The sequence below is a fragment of the Passer domesticus genome, chromosome 8, assembly GCF_036417665.1.
Source record: "Passer domesticus isolate bPasDom1 chromosome 8, bPasDom1.hap1, whole genome shotgun sequence".
In the NCBI taxonomy this organism is placed as follows: Eukaryota; Metazoa; Chordata; class Aves; order Passeriformes; family Passeridae; genus Passer; species Passer domesticus.
The window spans coordinates 37,249,539-37,256,605 of NC_087481.1; the positions used below are offsets into that span (position 1 = coordinate 37,249,539).

General features: G+C 46.1%; 1 long non-coding RNA gene across 1 annotated transcript; it reads right to left on the reverse strand.

Moving 5' to 3' along the window:
- Nucleotides 1-4,078: 4,078 nt before the first annotated feature.
- On the reverse strand, nt 4,079-6,248 carry LOC135306449 (uncharacterized). The gene is made up of 2 exons (XR_010367267.1): nt 5,298-6,248; nt 4,079-5,177 (listed from the first exon to the last, which is right to left on the reverse strand). It is a non-coding gene; the product is annotated as an uncharacterized LOC135306449 (long non-coding RNA).
- Between the last annotated feature and the right edge of the window lie 819 nt (nt 6,249-7,067).

Below are 7,067 nucleotides of genomic sequence, written 5' to 3' on the forward strand. Positions count from 1 at the left end.
CGCTGGCCGGGCACAGCCCCTGCTCCTACAGCCCTCAGGAGCCCTTTCCTTGTGCAGGGAACGGCGCCCGCGGAGCTGCGGGCGGTGGCGCAGTGCCCCGCGTCGCTGCGCAGGGCTGCCTTGGCTGTCCAGGGCCACTGAGCACGGCACACCGCACACCTGTGCTGCTGCTGCTGCTGCTGCCCCAAGGGCACGGACACACAGGGACACCCCCGCGATGGCTGTCCACTGCTGCTCTGGCAGTGGTACTCCATCTAACAAGCTTCCGTGCCTCCTGCAGAACAAGTTGTCACAGACTTTCCAATTGCCTAAGCTCCATTTTTACCTCTTCCAGTCACCACCCACAGATACCCCCCTATAATAGCACAGAATGTCTCAGGCCAAGAGAAGCAATAACCCTCAGAAACCTTTCCTAGATAGTGCTGTCTGACCATAAATCATAGCTGGAGAACAGTCACACGGCTATTGTGCAGCAGCCACTGCGCAGCTCTGCAGCAGGAATCACCGAGTCACCAATGCAGACCACTGCAAGGCCAAGGAACTGCACAACAGCCGTTTCTAAAATTCATATTCTGCCCTTGCTTGGATTATGACATATCTCAAATTCCTCAAGAAATTAATTTTAAAATAATATATTTGTGTGATATGAAAAATACATAATAGCACAATTCATTTTCCAGAACACATGGTACAACAGTAATTTTTCAGGAGATTGAGAAGAGAGCAGATTAGCAGCAAGATCCAACATAATGCCAGTCAGTACCTGCTTGTTATAGCAAAAGATAAGCAACAGATTTTTTGTGTGTGTGTGCAAGTCCAATGCTTTCACATCAAAAGACCCAAGAGATGTTTCATTCTGACAGTTTTAAGTAAGACAGTTTGGCACTGCACAGATACATATGTGCTGATGAATCAAGAAGGAAAGCCACATACTAAGAAAATAAATAACTGTAGGAAAAGAAACCCATTGTGTCTTACTGTGCATGGAAACATACATTAGAAATAAACAGAGATCTGATTAAGTAAAAATAGATTGTGGAATAGGTTGCTCATTATTTGAAGACATGCATTTATTATTCATACCAGTACTATAAATCTATTCTGAATAAAAGTTCAGTTGCTTATAGGACACATCAGCATTCTGCCCTTTTTCCCCCCTTTAAAGATTAATATTTTAGTAATGGTTTGGCTTTATTTTTAGCAATCTAGGAAAGCAATTACTGCCCCACCCTGAACAAAAAAGCAATGAATCCCTTGCTGTGTGAGACAAGGCAGAAGCAATAATCTGAGACAGACAACAGCACACAAACTCCTCTGCATTACAGGCTTCTGTAGCAGCAGCCTCTGCCTGCCAGTGTTTTTTACTCACTCTTGCCCTGCCCCTGCCTCATACAACCATGCCTTATTTCTCTCAGTACATCTGCTAAAGCTCAGAGCACCAAAAAGGCACAGCTTCAGGCCTGCAATAGTGAGCCTTCTGAATTACTCTGGACCTTTCTTCTTAGTAATTTCCTCATACCATTTAGTGCACACACCTCCTGTGTAGGTGCACTTCCTCTGAATGGGCTGGCTTTCTATTGAAATTCAGCAGCTCGCAGGTTTTGGGGCCATTTGCAGCTGAACTGTTACCATTTTGTATGAATACAGCCATATTTATGTATAACTGACATCAGAGTCACGTGTTTTACTGGTACCACTTGGAGAAAAACAACCCACAGGTCACTGTGATTTACTGCCATTTGAACACAAACCCTGCTTCTCTCTCCACAGTTTATAATCACAATTATATTAATATTACTCACACAAGTAGTGTGTGTGAGCAACAAAAAGAGAGCAAGTGCCTACAGTACATACTAGTGTCCACCACACAGTTCAGGTACTTACGTTCACTTCTGGCACGAGCCAGAAGTCATGGTTTGCTCTCCCCTCCAGATGCAGATCTTCACTTGATGATTCAGTGGAGAAGCCTTACAAAAGGCCTAGCAATGAACAGCTGCCTCATTCTGAAACAAGCTGATGTACGGCATGTAGCAGAGATTATGAAAGTGTAACCAGCAGGGAAAGGGTGGAAAATACTTGAAGCTACCAAGAAACAAATTCAGAACAAACAAGGGTTTTTGAATTCAGAAAGAAACAAATTCAGAAGCCAAGGTTTTTTTCCATGAAGGAGTGCAATCCAGTGGGATTACCTGACACAAGAAGCTAAATGTTATATGGACTCCAGGGCAAACTAGACAGGCTTGTGGAAGAGAAATCCAGCAAGGATTACTAATTACCAATCCATTCAAGAATTACATATGGCTGTATGGCATGTTTGGAGTCAGAAAATCCCTGTGTTGCAAATGGAAGTATCATTTAAGTTTATCCTGTTCTTAGACTGTTTCTTATAGGGGTGTGCTGCCTAAATAATTGCTCACTTCATCATCCCAGAGGCAGGGATATTAGATTGTCTAATCTAATAATCTAAACCTTTTGTTTGATACCCTACAATTGCCCTTATATGCAACCTAGGCCTCTGGAAAGCCCTAAGAGTGCAACCAGCAGAGTCCCACACTGCCAGGATCCTATAGACTGACACACTTAATGCCTTCCCTTTTTTTCCCTAAGCAGTTTTAGGTAACCTTCTTTCATTTTAGCTTAAACTGCTAAGAAGAAGTTTAACTTAAACCAGATTCTAAGACCCGCTTTGAACAGTTCCAAACACATTTAAATAATCTGTCAAAGATGACACCTTGGCTCAGAGGAACAGCAGCTGATATTAACAAGTGGCTCTAGGGCTGGCAAAGCGCTGTGGTTTAACAAAGCCGCGCTTTCCTTTAGGGCTGGCCCACAGGCTGCGGGGCTGGGGCCCTGTGCGGCCTAGCCAGTCAGCTGCCGGGCTTTGAAGGCTGACACCCGGTTAAAAGAGTTGAACACGCCTCTGTGGAAAAGCACCTTTTAAGAATGAACAAAGTCCAGAGAAAGCTTTTGGCTTCCGGCTTTGGAGCAGGCCGGACTAGGCCGGGCCCACATAGCCAGGTTGTCACGCAGCTCAGCTGTGATTTCTGCCACTGTTGCGCCATGCCACTGGGACTATCCCAGCGCCATGGACAACCACATGGCCGGGAGCAGCTGTGAGGCCGGGACTGCTCAGCCGGGATCCTTGCGGCCTTGGCAGCGCCCTGCAGCCAGGGCCACACCGTGTGGCCACGGCTATTTCAGCATGGCTCACAAGTGAACTTGGTTTACTCGGAGGCCAGCACTGGGAGTGGCCCCATGGTTGGCGCTGAGGGTGGCCCCGAGGCCAAGAGCAGCCGGGGCCAGGAGTGGCCACCGCCATCCGAGACCAGGAGCGGCCACGTGGCCAGGACTGTGTGGCCAAAATCGGCGCAACTGCAGCGTGCACCCATGGCTGTCTCAGCATGACTCGCAATGGACTTTGCTTAGCCACTTTTAACCAGCTGAACTGCAGACAGAACGACAAAAGCAGTGACAGCAGGTTATTTCTTTCTTCCAGTGCCCCGCATGAAAGAAAGGCGCTGTGGTGATGCCAGCAGCCAGTGCGGCTTGGGCAGTGCTGGCAGGGACCGTGTGATCAGCAGCGACAGACACAGCCATTCCTCAACTGTGGAGCCTGGACAAAATCAGCCCTTAAATGTTGCAGGACTCTCTACTGTTTTAATTGGTAAAGCTTGAGAACAAATGAACCTACGAGCACTAATTCTCTCCTGAGTCAGGAAAAGGAAAAGGTGAAGACATGTAGAGAAAATAACATGGGACACTGTTGTTGACAGTAAAGAAGGAGTCAAATTCTAGATGGGAGGGGATTGAGGAGATGCCTAAGTCTTGGGCTGAAATTATTTTTGTAAGGCTATGGTGAAGGTATATTTGATATATCAAACTCTGTTTTTTCCCTGTAATTCATGGAATGCCTTGGGGAGATGTAGCATTCTAACTACAGCCATGAGCAGAACCATCAGTGTTGAAATAAGCAGATATTGCAGTAGCTGTGATCCAATGAAACAGCTACTGAATGAACAGAGAAATGAGAAACCTTGCCCTAGCAATAGAAGAAGAAAATATCTCTTCCCAGAGATGGATTAAAAGAACTTTTGTTTTTATGCTAGAACAGCTCATCCTTAAAAATAGCACCCCAATAAATTGACATGGCCCATGAATGCAGCTGTGGGAAGGCTGCAGAAAAGATGGGAGGGACTTCACAATTGCAGTTTTCCAGGCGGCTGCTGTTCATGGAAATTAAAAGCCAGGAGAGAATTGTTTACTGTGAAGTCTCCATGGCATTGCAAGAGAGACTCCCCTCCCTAAGAGAAATGAAGAAAAACTGTTTTAGAGGTGGAAAACTGACTGAAAGTCACAAGTTTTGTCTCTTCACGTTGTCAGTGGGAAAGAAAAGAGGGTGTGGAGGGAGGAAAAGTGTTCTGAAGTTATTCTGATTTTCTTACAATTTTTCTTTTAATTCTGTTAATAAAGTTTTCTTTATATTCTTTCAAATTTTGAGCCTGTTTTGCCCTCCTTCTCGTAATCCATCTCTCACAGCAGGAAATGAGTTAATAATTTCTAGTGGGTGCATGGGGATTTAGCCAGCATTAGACTCACTATAGAAAGTAAACAGAAACGAAATTTGAAAAAGTCAACAAGGGACCCAGCTTGTTTGCAGTACCTACTAAGGCTAATGGAGACACAGAGCACCTTACTAATGAAAGGATTGCCCATAGCTCTACAAGCAAAGCAAACTAAAAATCCAGTCCTTCCTGTGGAGACACTGTGGAGACGCTGTAGCCTGTGTAGACTCTGCATGCTCTTCTAGTGCATGTTCAATACTAAAGCATCTTATTCCCAAATAAATAACAAGAGGGATGTGGAAGAGGTTCTGTTGAAGGGCAAGAAGAAACTGAAATAGAAAACAACCCCATGCAGAAGAGCCTGTACTCATTCATTCTTCTGAATTTTAATTTGATTAATAATGTTTTCCTTAATTTTTCTTTTTCTTGCAGTTTTCATTGCCTTCTTGTTGTTGTTTTTTTTTTCTTCAAGGAATAAGACATTTTTTATCTTTCTGATAGATTTACAAACCATCAGGTGTCCTGACACCCTGAAATAAGTTAATTAATAGGCTTCATTCCTTGCAGGGGATAAATTCAAGAAAGGGTGGGGCAATCACACAATCAAGTGCTGACCTGCAAGGAAAACACAAGAATTAATGCAAATCACACAGAGAAGCTCAAAGAGACATGTCCACTGTTCCAAATCGCTTATGCCAAAAAATAGGTTTGAGAGATTGGTGCAACAGTTCTCACCTGAAATAAATATGAGACCAGCTACTCAGCTACTGTATGGTTGACATTTCTGCTCATGGTGAAGGCTGTAGCAGTTACTGTGCCAAATGGATGCATGGCACTTAGTTTTAGAGGTCACAAATTTTTCTGTTATCTCAAGTTTTTTGTAAGAAGTTGACAGGATTACAGCTCTTAGAAAACCCAGGACAGTTTACACCAAAGAAATTACACTGCAGAGCAACAGGCCTCCAAGACTGCACTTGTCTTGCTGAAAAGAATTTGGTTGCCTCCAGGACGCAGCTTTTTTCCTTGTACAGCTGTGACCCAGTGAGGGACCCAGATGCATGAGATGTTGAGCAATGTTTTTATGGCCTTGTCTCTTACTGAAGCCACTCCAGGGTTAAACCTAAATGTTGTAAATAACACCTTGGTGGAAACAAAGCAAAGCTGAGCCATGGAAGAGAAAGAGAAGAAGAGGCACAGGACTGTGCCCAAGAGGTTTGTACTGTGTTCAGAAGGGGGCTTGGAGAGAGGGAATAGAAAAAAGGCAAATCCCTCTCTGAGAAAAAAAGTGCAACTCTTCACAACCTTTCACATTATTTACAGGGTGTCCTTATTGTGCTCAGAGTATTCTGATGATGGTCTTCATTGTAAACTTCTCTGATGCACAGCTCTAAACCTGAGAGCATCTCTACAGTAACAGCACATGTTGTTGGCCATTTACTTCTGAATGACTAAGTTTCCTTCTTAAAAAAATTAACAGTGCTAAAATCCTAATAATACTTGCTGTCATACCAATCCGCACTTCAATCAATTTCTCCCTGAAAGCCGGTCTTTCTTAAGGTCAGCTCTGTTTCTAAGGTGCCTGTTTGTAGCAGGCTTTACAAGCCCAGCAGGTGATGGCAGGCCATTTGCAAAGCCAGGCTGGGGGAGATTCAGGCTGCTGGAACCTGAGCTCTGCCCCACATGGGCTCGGACTTCGAGGAAGCTTCAGCCGGGCCAGGCTGGCTGGGCTCTGACACGGAACGTGCCTTGGCTCCGGAGGCCGAGAGGCACCGTCCCCTCCGGGTGGGAAGGAAGATCGATGGGTGGTCAACAAGGGGAAAGCAGGAGATTCTTGGAAGCAGATGTGCTGTGGGAAGGATGCTGGTGCTGTGTGACAGGACGAGGCCGAGGTGCCATCGCACAGGCCGCAGTTCTGTCCTGCGGGAATGAAGGGTGAAGTGCCGGCCGAGCGCCGCCGCTCCGTGCTGCACTTCTCTGAGCGCTTCATTCCCTGTCATTCCCTGACATTCCCTGGGTGCTGCCCTGCGGCAGAGCGGCAGCGGAGGGCAGGCTTTCCCGGCCGGCTGCGCCACCGAGACGGAGCTGGGAGTGCTGAGAGACAGCCGGGCTTTGGAAGAGGAGACAGCGGCAGGGAGGGAGCTCGGGCTCTTGGCAGCGTCTGTCTGTGACATGCCGGAGTACAGCGAGTGCTCCTGCACCCCGGCAGCACCTCCCGTGGGGAAGCGGACAGCGCAGGTGGAGCTGGGGGAAAACCGATGGGGTGTGATCAGCTGGGGCGTACCCGCAGCAAGCTGACACAGCTGGTTACCTGGGAGGAGAGGCTTCTCTTGATAGCACAAACCTGCAAGAAGTCATTTACCTACAGCTATATTCTGACAGCAAACATGCTAAAGAATATAAAAGTAGCGAATTTATTACTTTTTCTTCCTGCATGATTTTCTTGAAAAATTGTGTAGTCCACACCCTTCCGTGGCATGTGGAACGAAGCAAACTTTGCCAACAATT